This window comes from Elephas maximus, chromosome 10 (genome assembly GCF_024166365.1).
Source record: "Elephas maximus indicus isolate mEleMax1 chromosome 10, mEleMax1 primary haplotype, whole genome shotgun sequence".
Lineage (NCBI taxonomy): Eukaryota > Metazoa > Chordata > Mammalia > Proboscidea > Elephantidae > Elephas > Elephas maximus.
In genome coordinates this window covers 35,767,835-35,783,595 of record NC_064828.1, presented here as the reverse complement: position 1 = coordinate 35,783,595, position 15,761 = coordinate 35,767,835, and the positions used below count along the sequence as shown (strand labels likewise).

Here is a 15,761-nt window from a genome sequence, read left to right as displayed (position 1 = left end):
AAGAAAGCCCTGCAGCCTGAACAGAACCTAGCCCTGTGGAGGGCAGAGGTGAGTCCTGGGCCCTATGACCTTATTTTCCAAACCAAAATCGAGAGCCACAGTCTGACAGGCACAAGTGTACTTATGGGAACAAAGGGCAGTGACTTTTAAATTAGGCCTGCCATGGAAAATCTGGGCTGCGGGGCCATCATGTGTTTGTGTGCAGGCAAGGGGCCAGGAGCGCATCACTACAAGGAAGGAGCCCAGTTAGGGGGAAAGGAGGAAGGGCTCGCACTACCCCTAGTCCAGACCAGACTCTGACCCACCCACGCCCCATCCACCCCCGCATCTTCTCCCTAGATTAAATTCAGAAAAGGAAAAAGTGACCTATGTCACTTCTGGCTTAAAAGCCTTCTGCTCTGCCCCATCTGACTCCCCTATTCTGCCATCTACAGAGGTTTGAACCAAAGACCCTCAAAGTAAACTTTGGGTATTTAGCCCAGGTGATTATCTCCCCCACTCTGCCCACCTCTGACTGCTCTCCTTTTATCAAAACAGGCTCATGCCTAATTGTGCTTCAACTTCTCCTCTGAAGCAAGGTGAGACCCACATATCCCTGCTCCCCACCCCTCCCCTGAATAAATGCTTTGTTCTAGGTGCCCTCTTCCAACTGACTGGACCACAAACACAGTGGCCATCTTGAAGAAAAACTCCCAGGCTTGATCCTATGTTCAAAGAGGCCATGTGGAGGGTGGAAAGAGGTCAAGTTTCGAACTCAGGAACTTCGTAAGTAGGTAAAAGAGGTTTTTTTTTTAAAACTTATACCACCATTTCCTTGGCTCATAAAAATGGGGTTAATAATACCTTTAGCAATCAGTTGTCATCAAGTCAATTCTGACGCATGGCAACCCTATGTGTGTCAGAGTAGAACTGTGCTCTGTAGGGTTTTCCATGGCTGCTTTTTTAAAAAGTAGATCACCAGGCCTTTCTGCCAAGGTGTCCCTGGGTGGACTTGGACTTCCAACCTTTTGGTTAGCAACTGAGCACATTAGCTGTTGCACCACTCAGGAACTCCAATACCTATAGCACAGGCTGTAAATCAAAGCACAGGTAGGGTACATGGCACAGTGCCTGCACAGAGGAGATACTCAACACACGTTAATTCTCTTCTCTCCCAGATCTTGTCTCTCTCCCCACCTCAGCTCTGGCTGATGTGTCACCATCCAAAACCAAACCTGTTACTACTGTAGATTCCTACTTATAGCAACCCTATAGGACAGAGTAGAACTGCCCCATAAGGTTTCCAAGGCTGTAATCTTTACAGAAGTAGACTGCCACATCTTTCTCCCATGGAACAGCTGGTGGGTTTAAACTGCCAACCTCTCAGTTGGCAGCCAAGGGCTTAACCACTGAGCCACCAGAGCTCCTTTGTGTCACCATACCCTCCCAGAAGCCCCCTCTTTCTAATCCTTTCCCATCTACCTGCCACCAGCCTAGCTCCAAGGCCAGGTTCTCCTCACCCTTCCTGCTTACCCATCTCTACCTCCCGCCTCTCCACCGTGATGTGGTGGATTTAGTTAGAGAGCCTGGTTCTGATCCCAGCTTAGTCAATAATGAGCTGTGCACCCTTCAGCAGGTCGCTAAGTCCATTCACCTCTCCAGGCTTCAGCTTCCCCATCTAACTTCATCATCAGACCAAATTCATCCACTCATTCAACAAATTCAACACATTTATTGAGTATTGACTATGAGCCAGGCCCTGGGAATATAACAAGGAATGAGACAGATAGCTCCCTGCCCTTACGGTGGTTGGGGTCAGAAAGAAGAAAACAGTGTGATTTCAGGGAATGATAAATACTAGAAATAAAACAAAACAGATAACCGAGAGTGCCTTGTCAGGCACCTCGCTGATGAAGTGATATTGCAGTTAGAGGGAGAGGGTTCTGAGATGGGAACGAGCTAAGCTCTTAGCAATTTTCTGATCCAGATCTCTCCCCAGCACGAATACATTCAGTGATTCCTTGGCTAAAATATTAGGTTAAAACTCGTTTGTGTTGGAGGCCTTCTATGACCTGGCCCAAATCCACTTTTCCAACCTTGTATAGAAGGATCCCAGCTCAAGTCTAAGAAGAATTAGCTCTGTCTAGGCATGTCTGGCAACGGGGTAGCACACCCTGCCAGGAGCCTGTTTGCCTGAGGAATGAGAAGCCTCCATGGAGAAAGCTCATGGAGCCTGCACTGTGAGCTTGATAAATAGATCCTTATCCCTCTAAGACTCCAAAGGGAGAGGCAGTTCTGTCGCTCAAATATCTCCCGACCCAGCTCACACTTACTGTTCTTGTCTGAGCTCCTTGGGATGGGGGTGGGGATCCAGTCACCCCTGCTTGGGCCTTTTGTGTCCTTGTGACCCAGAGGGAAGCCAGGCTTCTCCCTGACTGTGCAAAATGCTTGAGAAGCTTTCATTCCTGGAGGATTTCCATCAGAACAAAAGTGGCTTCCCAAAGGGCACATAGAATGGTCAGGCATAAGGTGGTTGCAATGAGTCAAGAGCCAGAATTACTACCTTAGTGGCGATTGCCCTTATTGGTCAGGGTCCTAGCACGAAATACAGGATACTTTCCAAAGGGGTGACTGATAGAAGTTTTAAAAATGGACCTTTTACAGAGACGTGGGCAGGGTTATGGAAAACTAATAAAAGAAGGTGCAGTACCTTGGGGCTAGTATCCTTACTACCTGTAGGCCTGAAAGGGCAAAGGGAAGAAGTGATTGTTGGAATCAACCAATTGGCAAGAGATGGTGTTGTAAAAAAAGGCCACAGGAGAGGAGCTGTGGCCTTAGAAAAAGATATGCAGGCTGGGGTCCAGCTTGGAGGTAGCCAGGAGAGCATATGTCACCTCTCCTCCTACCTTCCAATTTCCTGCTAATGCCTGGCATTGGCCAAACTCAGTCAGAAGCCAAAGGGAAAGGAAGGTGGGCTGAGGCAGTCCATTTAGGTCAGGCTCCTAGGCACAGGGCAGAGTGGAAAAGAGCAAAGAGGAGAACTGGGAGCACGCAGAAAATATACCCCATGTTTCCTTTACACCTACAGGCTGATGAGGCCCAAGGAAACTGGGATCATACTAATTTCTCCTACTCTTCTCTCACAAATGTTATTTTCCTACTAGATATGGTAAGACTGCATCTTACGTACTTTGGACGTGTTGTCAGGAGGCATCAGTCCCTGGAGAAGGATATCATGCTTGGTAAAGTACAGGATCAGTGGAAAAGAGGAAGATCCTCAATGAGATGGATTGACACAGTGGCTGCGACAATGGGCTCAAGCATAACAATGATTGTAAGGATGGTGCAGGACTGGGCAGTGTTTCTTTCTGTGGTACATAGGGTTGTTATGAGTCGGAATCAACTTGATGGCACCTAACAACAATTTTTACCTCTCTCTCAGGAACAGTCCTGTCTAAAGGAAAGAAACAGTTTTGGACTGGGTGAATCTCTAAGATGTCCCCCAGTGCAAAAGTCTAAAACTCTAAGTCATCTCTCCAGAAGATGGAGAAGAATGGCGCCTGGATAGGTGCACTGCACAAGTGCTTCATCAGTCTCAGGAACACCAGGCCATGGTCAGCCTGGGTGTCTTAGCTGGGTTCTCTAGAGAAGAAAAACCAGTGAAGCGTGTATATATAAAAAGAGAGAGATTTATATCAAGGAAATGGCTCATGGGGTTGTAGAGGCTGAAAAGTACCAAGTCCATGGGTCTGGTGTCAGGCTGGAGGCTTCTCCTGACTCACATAGCTGCAGGGGCTGATGAATCCAAGATCGGCAGGTCAGACTGCAGGCCACTCACTTATGGGCTACAGAGGCCAACATAGCAGGTAAGACAGCCAGCTGCTGGCTCACAGGCTGTGGAAGCCAACAAATACCAAAATAGGCAATACAGCAGGCCAGTGGCTCAAGACCCAAGAATCAGAGATCAGATAATGACAAGCCGGATGCCAGAATGTCCATATGTATCGGATGCAGGTCATGCCCTCAAGGACACTCCCTTTAGAACTGATTGGCTGATCACATCAGACCACATCATGGAAGTGATTACATTATTTCCCAGAATGGGGGATAACTACATCATTACATAACTTTCAAACCACTGAGAACTGTGGCCCAGCCAAAATGACACACAACTTTAACCATCACGGTCCACGTCTTGTCAACTTGGCAGCTGTCCCTTAAACTATACATAATCTCTAAATAAAGACAATTATAAAGTCATACATGCACCTAACATGATACAACTAATGCACATACAACAAAAAAACTCACTAGCCCTGTTCACGTATTTATAAGTGAAGAAAACACAAATATCTAACGCACACATACAAGAAATACTCATAAGAATTACAGTCCTAGTTTCTGCAACTGGTCACATGGTAGTAAATGGTATCTCAAACTACCTTCTTACACCACCCATTGCATATTCTCTTTGCCCTCAGCAAGCACTTCAGCTGGTCATGGCTCTTTCCTGGCTACCCAAACATTCCTTCCTGAAGTGTCTGGGCCATTAGTAGTCATATCAGAATTGCATTCCCGCAGATTTCCATTGATTTTAATCACAGGGCATTGTAGTACTAAGAGACACCAGGAGGGCACACCTGCATTCCAGACATACTCTTCTTTACCTCCATTATGTAACATCAATCCAATTTGCTCTTGGTAATCAGGATCAATCACACCAGCCAGTATGATGACTCCCTTCTTTCCCTGTTAATGCAGAGGCCTGAGGAGCCCAATGTGGCTGGGTAGCATTCTTAACTTTCAGTCCAATGGAAGCAGTGTTGTGTCTCCTAGTGCAAGCATTCCTGTCTTTGGAACTAAGACCTCTAGACCCACAAAGCATAGGGTTGCAGGTACAAGAAGCAAAAATTTTACGAGTGAGTCACTAGGGGTATTAGTGAGTGGTGCCACTCCCATTTCACATCTTGATTCCTGGACCCATAAATCCTGGCAATAAGAGACACAGCACCATATATTGAAGGCTGGTTTAGAGCATATCAAGCCTCTTGGAGAACATTTCCCCGACCCTGCAAGGTATTGCCACCTAGCGGGCACCGTAATCGTGCCTTTAGAAGGCTATTCCAATGCTCTGTCAAGCCAGCTGCTTCAGGATGATGGGGAACATGGTAAGACAAGTGAATTCCATGAGCATGGGCCTATTGCTGCATTTCATTGGCTATGAAGTGAGTCCCTTGATCTGAGGTGATGCTATGTGGAATACCATGACAGTGGTTAAGACATTCTGTAAGCCCACTCATGGTAGTTTTGGAAGGCAGTCTATTCCAGTAAGAACAAAACAATTCTGTTTCCATGTTGGAGTGGTCTAATGTGGTCAACTTGCCACCAGGTTGCTGACAGATCACCTTGAGGAACGGTGCCATACTGGGGACTCAGTATTGGTCTCTGCTGCTGACAGACTGGGCACTCAGCAGTGATGGTAGCCAAGTAGGCCGTGGCGAGTGAAACCCCATGTTGCTGACTCCATGCATAACCTCCATCCAGCCACCATGGCCATTTTGTCCATTAGCCCATTGGGCAATGATGGGACTGGCTGGGGAAAGAGGATGACTGGTTTCTACAGAATGCATCATCCTTTTCCCTTTATCGTTAAAATCCTCCTCTGCCAAGGTCACCTTTTGAAGAGCATTCACGTGAAACACAAATATCTTCACTTCTTTGGCCCATTTAGAGAGATAGTGCCACACTGGTTAAGCACTCAGGCTGCCGCCCAAAAGGTTGGCTGTTCGAATCCACCTGCCACTCCTTGGAAACCATGTGGGGCAGTTCTACTCTGTCATATAGGGTTGCTATGGGTCAGAATTGACTCAACACAAATGAGTTTGTTTTTTGTTTCATTTTGTTGCTTGTTTTTGGTTTGTTTGTTTATCCACATACCTCTTTCCCATACCTCCTCATCTCCAATTTTCTAATCACATTCCTTCCAAGTCCCTGACCATTCAGCCAAACCATTGGCCACAGCCCATGAGTCAGTATACTTTCACACATCTGGCCATTTCTCCTTCCAAGCAAAGTGAACAATCAGGTGCACTGCTCAAAGTTCTGCCCACTGGGAGGATTTCCTTTCACCACTGTCCTTCAGGGAGATGCTAGAAAGGTGCTACAGTGCTGCCACTGTTCACTTTCAAGTGGAGCCTGCATATCATGCAGAACCATTTGTAAACCAGGCACAACTTTTCTCTTCCTCAGTCGACTGATCATAAGGAATTCCCCATGAGGCCATAGGTACAGACTGAGAGAGGGTAGGTAATGTGACAGAAATGGAAACCATGGGCATTTGGACCACTACCTCATACAATTTACTTGTGCCCTCAGGTTCTGCTTGGACATGATCTCATATATACCACTTCCATTTAATGATGGAGTGCTGCTGTGCACATTCAAGTTTATGGCTCTGTGGGTCAGACAACACCTAGTTTATGATGGGCAGCTCATGTGTCTTAGTGTTCCACGGAAAAGCATTCAGTCTCTACTAAGGCCCAGTAACAAGCCAAAAGCTGTTTTTCAAAAGGAGAGTAGCTATCTGCAGAGGATGGCAGGGCTTTGTGTGTGTATGGGTGTGTGCTTTAGGTGAAAGTTTACAGAGCAAATTAGCTTCTCATTAAATAGTTAATAAAATTGTTTTGTGACATTGGTTGCCAACCCTGAGATGTGTCAACACTCTCCCCCTCTGTGCCCTGGATTTCCTGTTTCCTTTCATCCAGTTTATCTGTCCCTTCCTGCCTTCTCGTCTTTGCAACTGGGCTGGTGTGCCTATTAGTCTTCTATGCATGAATCGAACTATGAAGCCCCTTCCTCAGGTCTGCTATTGTTGGCCCTATAGACTTGTCTAATCTTTGGCTGAAGAGTAAACCTCAGGAGTGACTTCAGTACTGAGTTAAAAAGGTGTCTGGGGGCCGTACTCTCAGGGTTTCTCCAGTCTCTGTCAGACCAGCAAGCCTGGTTTTTTTTCTTTCTTTTTTTGGTGTGTGTGTGAATTTGAATTTTGTTCTATATTTTTTTCTTGCTCTGTCCGGGACCCTATACCATGATCCCTGTTACAGCAGTTGGTGGTGGTATCCAGGCACCATCTAGTTGTTCTGGGCTCAGGCTGGTGGAGGCTGTGGTAGTTGTGGTTCATTAGTCCTTTGGACTAATTTTTCCCTTGTGTCTTTGATCTTCTTCATTCTCCTTTGTTACATCTGGGATGGGACCAGTAGATATATCTTAGATGGCTACTCGCAGGCTTTTAAGACCCCAGATGCTACTCACCACAGTCAGATGTAGAACAATTTTATTACAGACTATCTTATGCCATTTGAGCTAGATGTCCCCCGAAACCATGGTCCCCAACCCTCAGCCTAGTAGCTCTTTCTCTCAGGGCATTTGGGTTTGTCTGTGAAGCTTCTATGACTTTGTCCTGGTCAAGTTGTGCTGACTTTCTCAATATTGTATACTGTCTTACCCTTCACTAAAGTTACTACTTACCTACTATCTAGTTAATGGGATGGCAGGGATTTACTGCAAAATCCTAAGGGTCTGCACTGTGATTCCCCAATAGGAGGGAGCCTGCTGAAGACTCCAACTCTATCTGCCACTGACACTTTAAGCACCATTGGATCAGCCAGATCATATGACCCAAGTGGCAGAGCAGCTTGTACAGCAGCCTGAGCCCATTGCAGAGCCGTCTCTTGTTCTGGGCCCCACACAAAACAAGCAACTTTTCAAGGCACTTGATAAATAGGCCAGAGTAGCACACCCAAATGAGAGATATGTTGCTTCCAAAATTCAAAGAGGCCCACTGGGCATTATGCCTCCTTTTCAGTCGTGGGAGAAGTCAGATGCAATAACCTTGACACACCCCACATCACTGGACCCCTAGAAATTTCACTGAGGTGGAAGGCACCTGAATTTTTTGTCAGATTAATTTCTCACCTTCTAGCACACAACTATTTTACCAATAACTCCAGAGTCACTGACACTTGTTCCTTACTAGGTCCAGTCAGCATAATTTCATCAACCTATTGGACAAGTGTGATGTCTTATGGAAGAGAAGGCAATGAAGGTTCCTGTGGACTAAATTATGACATAGGGCTGGAAAGTTTATATATCCCTGAGGTAGGACAAGTGAGGGTGTATTGTTGGCATTGCTAGCTAAAGGCAAACTGCTTCTGGTGTTCCTTTGGAACTGGAATCGAGAAAAAGGCATTGGCCAGATAAGTGCATACCAGGTACCAGGAGATGTATTAATCTGGTTAAGCAATGAAACCACATTTGGAATATCAGCTGCAATCGGAGTCACAACCTGGTTAAGTTTACTATAATCCATTGTCATTCTCCAAGATCCATCTTTTTTTTTGTACAGGCCAAATAGACAATTTGAATAAGATGTCTTGGGAATCACCACTCCTGCATCCTTCAGGCCCTTGATGGTGGTGTTAATTTCTGCAATCCCTCCAGAAATGCAGTCTTGCTTTTGGTTTACTATTTTCCTCGGTAGGGGCAGTTCTAATGGCTTCCAGTTGGCTTATCCTACCATAATAGACTTTACTTCTCAGGGATCTAGTGTGGGGCTTCTGCTGGTTGCTGAGTATATCTATTCCAATTACACATTCAGAAATGGGGAAATCACTACAGGATGAGTCTGAGGATCCACCAGACCCACTGTGACATGAACCTGAGCGAAAATTACATTAATAATCTGACCTTCACAGTGGCAGGCCACAGTGACGTTTTAGAATTATGTCTCCTGGAATTTCTGCCAGTTCAGAGCCAGTGTCCAGTAATTCCTGAAATTTCTGATTATTTCCTTTTCCTCAGTGAACAGTGACTCTTGTAAAAGGCTGCTGATCCCTTTGGGGGAGGCTTGGAGAAAGATTAACAGTATAAATTTTTGGCAGTGCAGCAGGGTCCTTCCTTACGTGGATCCAGCCTCCCCTTCATTCAAGGGATTGTGAGTCTGGCCGCAATTCTGAGAATTGATTGACGGACTGTGAATCTCTATTCTAGTGATTCAAATTAGACCGTTGTTCACTTGATCCGCTTATACAGATCAAGAAAATATTAAGTAGATTTCCCATCTAGACACCGTAAATAAGTAGCCAATGCCATAAATCCATATGAGTCAGACTATTCTGATTGCTGTTTTGATTCTGCTGTCCATTTTAGTAATCACACCCACAAGGTCTTTGTTGATCGAGTGCCACCACTTGGCCCCTACCACAGGGCCCATTCAGCTCCACTGTAGTTGTTCTTGTTGTTAGGTGCCGTCGAGTCGGTTCCGACTCATAGCAACTCCATGCACAACAGAATGAAACACTGACCGGTCCTGAGCCATCCCCATAATCATTGCTATCCTTGAGCTCATTGTTGCAGCCGCTGTGTCAGTCCACCTCGTTGAGGGTCTTCCTGTTTTACGCTGATCCTGTACTCTGCCAAGCATCATGTCCTTCTCCAGGGACTGATCGCTCCTGACAACATGTCCAAAGTATGTAAGACGCAGTCTAGCTGTCCTTACTTCTAAGGAGCATTCTGGTTGTACTTCTTACAAGACAGATTTGTTCATTCTTTTGGCAGTCCATGGTATATTCAATATTCTTCGCCAACACCACAATTCAAAGGCCTCAATTCTTCTTCGATCTTCCTTATTCATTGTCCAGGTTTCACATGCATATGATGCGATTGAAAATACCATGGCTTGGGTCAGGCGCACCTTAGTCTTCAAGGCGACATCTTTGCTCTTCGACACTTTAATGAGGTCCTTTGCAGCAGATTTATCCAATGCAATGCGTCTTTTGATTTCTTGACTGCTGCTTCCATGCCTGTTGATTGTGGATCCAAGCAAAATGAAATCCTTGACAACTTCAATCTTTCCTCCGTTTATCATGATGTTGCTCATTGGTTCAGTAGTGAGAATTTTGTTTTATTTATGTTGAGGTGCAATCCATACTGAAGGCTGTGGTCTTTGATCTTCGTTAGTAAGTGCTTCAAGTCCTCTTTGCTTTCAACAAGCAAGGTCATGTCATCTGCATAACACAGGTTGTTAATGAATCTTCCTCCAATCCTGGTGCCCCATTCTTCTTCATATAGTCCAGCTTCTCATATTATTTGCTCAGCATACAGATTGAATAGGTATGGGGAAAGAATACAACCCTGACGCACATCTTTCCTGACTTTAAACCAATCAGTATCCCTTGTTCTGTCCAAACAACTGCCTCTTGATCTATGTAAAGATTCCTCATGAGCACAATTAAATGTTCTGGAATTCCCATTCTTTGCAAAGTTATCCATAATTTGTTATGATCGACACAGCCAAATGCCTTTGCATAGTCAATAAAACACAGGTAAACATCCTTCTGGTATTCTCTGCTTTCAGCCAGGATCCATCTGACATCAGCAATGATAGCCCTGGTTCCACGTCCTCTTCTGAAACCAGCCTGAATTTCTGGCAGTTCCCTGTCAATATACTGCTGCAGCCATTTTTGGCTCAAAATGAGAAGAAACAGCTGCAAACATCCATTAATAATTCAGAAAGTGGAATGTACAAAGTATGAATCTAGGAAAATTGGAAATCAAAAATGAAATGGAACACATAAACGTCCATATCCTAGACATTAGTGAGCTGAAATGGACTGGTATTGGCCATTTTGAATCAGATAATCTTTGGTCTACAATGCCAGGAATGACAACTTGAAGGGGAATGGCATTGCACTCAACATCTAAAAGGACACTTTAAGATCTATCCTGAAGTACAACACTGTCAGTAATAGGATAATATCCATATGCCTACAAGGAAAACCAGCTAATATGACTATTATTCAAATTTACTCATCAACCACCAAGGCCAAAGATGAAGAAATTAAATATTTTTACCAACTTCTGTAGTCTGAAATAGATGGACCATGCAATCAGTATGTATTGGTAATTACTGGTGATTGGTATGCGAAAGTTGGAAACAAAGAAGAAGGCTCAGTAGTTGGAAAATAAGGCCTTGGTGATAGAAATGATGCCATAGATCACATGATAGAATTTTGCAAGACCAATGACTTCTTTACTGAAAACACCTTTTTTTCAACAACATAAATGGCAACTATACACATGGACCTTACCAAATGGAATACACGGGAATCAAATTAACTACATCTGTGGAAAGAAATGATGGAAAAGCTCAATATCTTCAGTCAGAATGAGGCCAGGAGCCAACTATGGAATAGACCATCAGTTGCTCATATGCAAGTTCAAGCTGAAACTGAAGAAAATCAGAACAAGTCTATGATAGCTAAAGTACTACCTTGAGCATATCCCATCTGAATTTAGAGACCACCTCAAGAATAGATTTGATGTGTTGAACACTAATAACCGAAGACCAGATGAGTTGTGGAATGACATCAAGGACATCATACATGAAGAAACAAGAGGTCATTAAAAAGACAAGAAAGAAAAGATCAAAATTAATGTCAGAAGAGACTTGAAAGTCGAGTAGCTAAAGCAAAATGAAGAAATGATGAAGTAAATGAGCTGAACAGAGGATTTCAAAGGGCAACTCGAGAAGACAAAGTAAAGTATTATAATGAAATGTGCAAAGATCTGGAGATAGAAAAGCAAAATGGAAGAACACCCTCAGCATTTCCCAAGCTGAAAAAGCCAAAGAAAAAATTCAATCTCGAGTTGCAATATTGAAGGATTCTATAGGGAAAATTTTGAATGATGCAGTAAGCAACAAAAGGAGATGGGAGAAATACACACTGTCACTGTGCCAAAAAGAATTGGTCGATGTTCCACCATTTCAAAAACTGACAGTACTGAAAAAAGAAGTCCAAGGTGCACTGAAGGCATCGGGGAAAATCAAGGTTCCAGGAATTGATGGAATACCAATCGAGATGTGTCAACAAAGGGATGCAGAGCTTGAAGCACTCACTTGTCTATGCCAAGAAATTCGGAAGACAGCTACCTGACCAACTGACTGGAAGAAATCCATATTTGTACCCACCCATTCTAAAGAAAGGTGATCCAACAGAAGGTGGGAATTATCAATCAATATCATTAATATCACACACAAGGAGGATTTTGCTGAAGATCATTCAAGATCAGTGAAAAAGAGGAATACCCTCAATGTAAAGGACTGAGACAGTGGCTGCAACAATGGGCTCAAGCACAACAATGACTGTGAGGAATGTGCAAGACCAGGCAGTGTTTCGTTCCATTGTACATAGCGTCGCCATGAGTCAGAACCAACTCAATGGCACCTAACAACAACAGTTATCATTATTGGAGGCCTGATGACTCAGAGGTTAAGCATTTGGCAGCCAATCAAAACGTTGACAGTTTAAATTCACCGGCCACTCCCTGAAAACCCTATGGGGCAGTTCTACTCTGCCCTATAGGGTCGCTATGAGTTGGAATTGACTCAATGACAAGGTGTTTTTTAAGTTTTAGTCATCATTATTAGATAAGAGAAATAAATTAAGTAAATATATCACCAAACAACCAAACCTGTTGCCCTCGAGTTGATTCCGACTCATAGCGACCCTGTAGGACAGAGTAACACTGCCCCATAGAGTTTCCAGGAAGTGCCTGGTGAATTCAAACTGCTGACATTTTGGTTAGCAGCTGTACCTCTTAATCACTTTGCCACTAAAGTTTCCAAAATATATCAATATGTGTAAATAATGATTATTTTTTGGGGGGGGAACCTAAGAGAATCAACTGAAAATATATTACAAAGTATCTTTACAAATAATATGATTACGAATGAGAGTTAGGTTACTGGGTACAATCTTAACCGGAAGCTCCACTGAAACCTGTCCACCATGGTTAGTTAACTCCCCTTGCTGGTATTTGAAGTACTGGTGGCATTGCTTCCAGCACCATAGCAATACACAAGTCACTACAGTATGACAAATTGACAGATAGTTGGTGGCAAGTACAAATAGATGTGCCTAATTCTATCCCCTCCCTTTTTTTTTTTTTTTTTTTTTGAGGATAGTATTCTATTGTATGAATATCCACATTTAGGTTATTTCCAATGGGCCATAACAAACAACACTGCAAAGAAGAACCTTCTTCATATTTTTTCTTTTTTTTTTTTAGCACGTGTAGGATAGGTCTGTAAAATGAATTCTTAAAAGTGCAATTGCTGGGTCACAGAGTATATGCACTTAAGATTTTGATAGATATTGTCAATTGCTGCCCTTGGAGGTTGTGAGGACGTGCCAGCAGGGTATGAGAGTGGCCAACACTGTACATTGAAAAATGTTGCAATTCTTGCCTCTCTGTAGGTGAAAAATAGTATCTTGCTGTAGTTTTAATTTGTATTTCTCTTATTAAGAGTAGATTTGTGAATATTTTTGTATATTTGTTGTTGTTGTTGTTAGGTGCCATCAAGTCGGTTCCGACTCATAGCAACCCCATGCACAACAGAACAAAATACTGCCCGATCCTGAGCCATCCTTACAGTCATTGTTATGCTTGAGCTCATGATTGCGGCTACTGTGTCAATCCACCTCATTGAAGGTCTTCCTCTTTTCTGCTGACCATGTGCTCTGCCAAGCATGATGTCCTTCTCCAGGGACTGATCCCTCCTGATAACACATCCAAAGTATGTAAAACACAGTTCCGCCGTTCTTGCCTCTAAGGAGCATTCTGGCTGTACTTCTTCTATTTAAGGACCCTTTATAGTTCCTTTAGATTTTTTTTAATGGGCAGGTACTACCCTATAAAATTTTTAATATAAACAAGAGGAAGGTACACCTTTTGCTATACAAATATATCAAGACCTAAGGAGGAAATTCTTCCTTCCATTAAGACTGTTCTAAATACTATTAGTGGTTACGGGGTTGGGGGGATCACTCTTTAGGTGTCTTAGTTATCTAACGCTGCTATAACAGAAATACCACAAGTGGATGGCTTCAACGAACAGAAGTTTATTCTCTCGCAGTCTAGTAGGCCAGAAGTCCAAATTCAGAGCGTCAGCTCCAGAAGAAGGCTTTCTCCGGAAGGTCCTTGTCATCAATCTTCCCCTGGGCTAGGAGCTTCTTGGCTAGGCAACTCTGGGTCTCTCCTCCCGTTGCTCCTTTCTTGGTGGTATGAGGTCCCCCTGTCTCTCAGCTTGCTTCTCTCTTTTATATCTCAAAAGAGATCAACTTTAAACACAACCTACTCTTGTAGATTGAGTTCTGCCTCATTAACTAACTGCCTCTAATCCTGCCTCATTAACATCATAGAGGCAGGATTTACAACACCTCAGGAAAATCACATCAGATTACAAAGGGGTGGAAAATAACACAATACTGGAAATCAGGGCCTAGCAAATTGACACATATTTTGGGGGGACACAGCTCAATCCATGACACTAGGTAATAGTGACTTTTCGTTTATGGTGATAAGAAAAGTGGCATTGAATAGGGGTGAAGTTTGTATAACCTGACTAATGTAAATGATATCACTAAACTGTACACAAGAAAAACAACGAATTGGCAAATGTGAAGTCATATATAATCTTACTACAACTTTATCAAAAGAAAAAAAAAGAGGCTATAACAACTGATACCGCTTAGATATGACCAAATACCTCACAGGATTCATTTTCTTGGTTCAAAGTTTCAAAGGGCCGTGGCTTCCAGGGACAATCCAGTAAATTGGTATAATATTATATATTTTTTAATTTATTTGATTTTTTTGCCGTTATTGATATACACAGCAGAACATTCACCAATTTAATGATTTCTACATGTACAATTCAGTGACACTGATTACATTCTTTAGGTTGTGCAGCCATTTTAACCCTCCTTTTCCAAATTGTTTTTCCCCGATAACATAATCTCACTGCCCACTAAGCTTCCTATCTTTTAATCAACGTGATTTTTCCACCACCACAAACTGAAACTCGGGATCCATCTATTGTGTCCATGCCAAAATGTTTGGTAATGGTAGCCAGGCACCATCCAGTTCTTCTGATCTCATGACAGAGGAGGCAGTAGTTCATGGATACCATTAATCCTGTAGTCCACCTCCTTCTCTGATTCCTGGGTCTCTCTTATTTTGCTTCTGGTGAATAGAGACCAATTATTGCATCTTAGATGGCTACTCACAAGTTTTTAAGTTCCCAGGCACAGAATTAGGAGGTAGAACAGAAACTAAAAATAGTATTATATTGCTAGAAAGGGAAATGAAGTCTTGATACATACTACGACATGGGTGAAGCTTGAAGAAAGTATGCTGAGTGAAATAAGTCAATCACAAAAGGTCAAATATTGTATGACCTCGCTCATATAAAACAAGAAGAACCGACAAATGTACAGAGACCGAAGTTTATTAGTAGTTACCAGGGGTAGGAGTGAGAGAGAAGGGGGTATAATGTAATCACTTTTCATGATATGATCTGATAATCAGTCAAAAAGGGAGTATTCCTGGGGGTTTAGTCTGCCTCCAGAAAATAAATGGATCTTCTGGCAGAGCTCACTCTTCTTTTGACCCTGCACTCTTCTCATCACCTGACCTGTGAATCTTGGGACATAAGCCTGCGGAAAAGTCTCTGGCCTGCCACCTGATCTATGAATTTTGGACCTGCCAGCTCTACAATTGCATGAGCCAATCTTTCTCTCTCTCTCTCTATATATATATACACAAGGAGCTCTGATGGCACAATGGCTAAGCACTCAGCTGCTAATCGAAAGGTCAGCAGTTCAAACCCACCAGCCCTTCCATGGGAGAAAAGACCTGGCAGCTTGTTCCCATAAAGATTA

General features: G+C 43.3%; 1 long non-coding RNA gene across 1 annotated transcript in view; it reads left to right on the top strand.

Annotated features, from left to right (window-relative positions):
- Positions 1-15,761, top strand: part of LOC126083911 (uncharacterized) — a 33,946-nt gene that overhangs the window by 1,629 nt on the left and 16,556 nt on the right. The window contains exon 2 of the long non-coding RNA XR_007518891.1: positions 636-773. This is a non-coding gene — a long non-coding RNA (uncharacterized LOC126083911). The remainder of the gene's footprint in view (positions 1-635; positions 774-15,761) is intronic.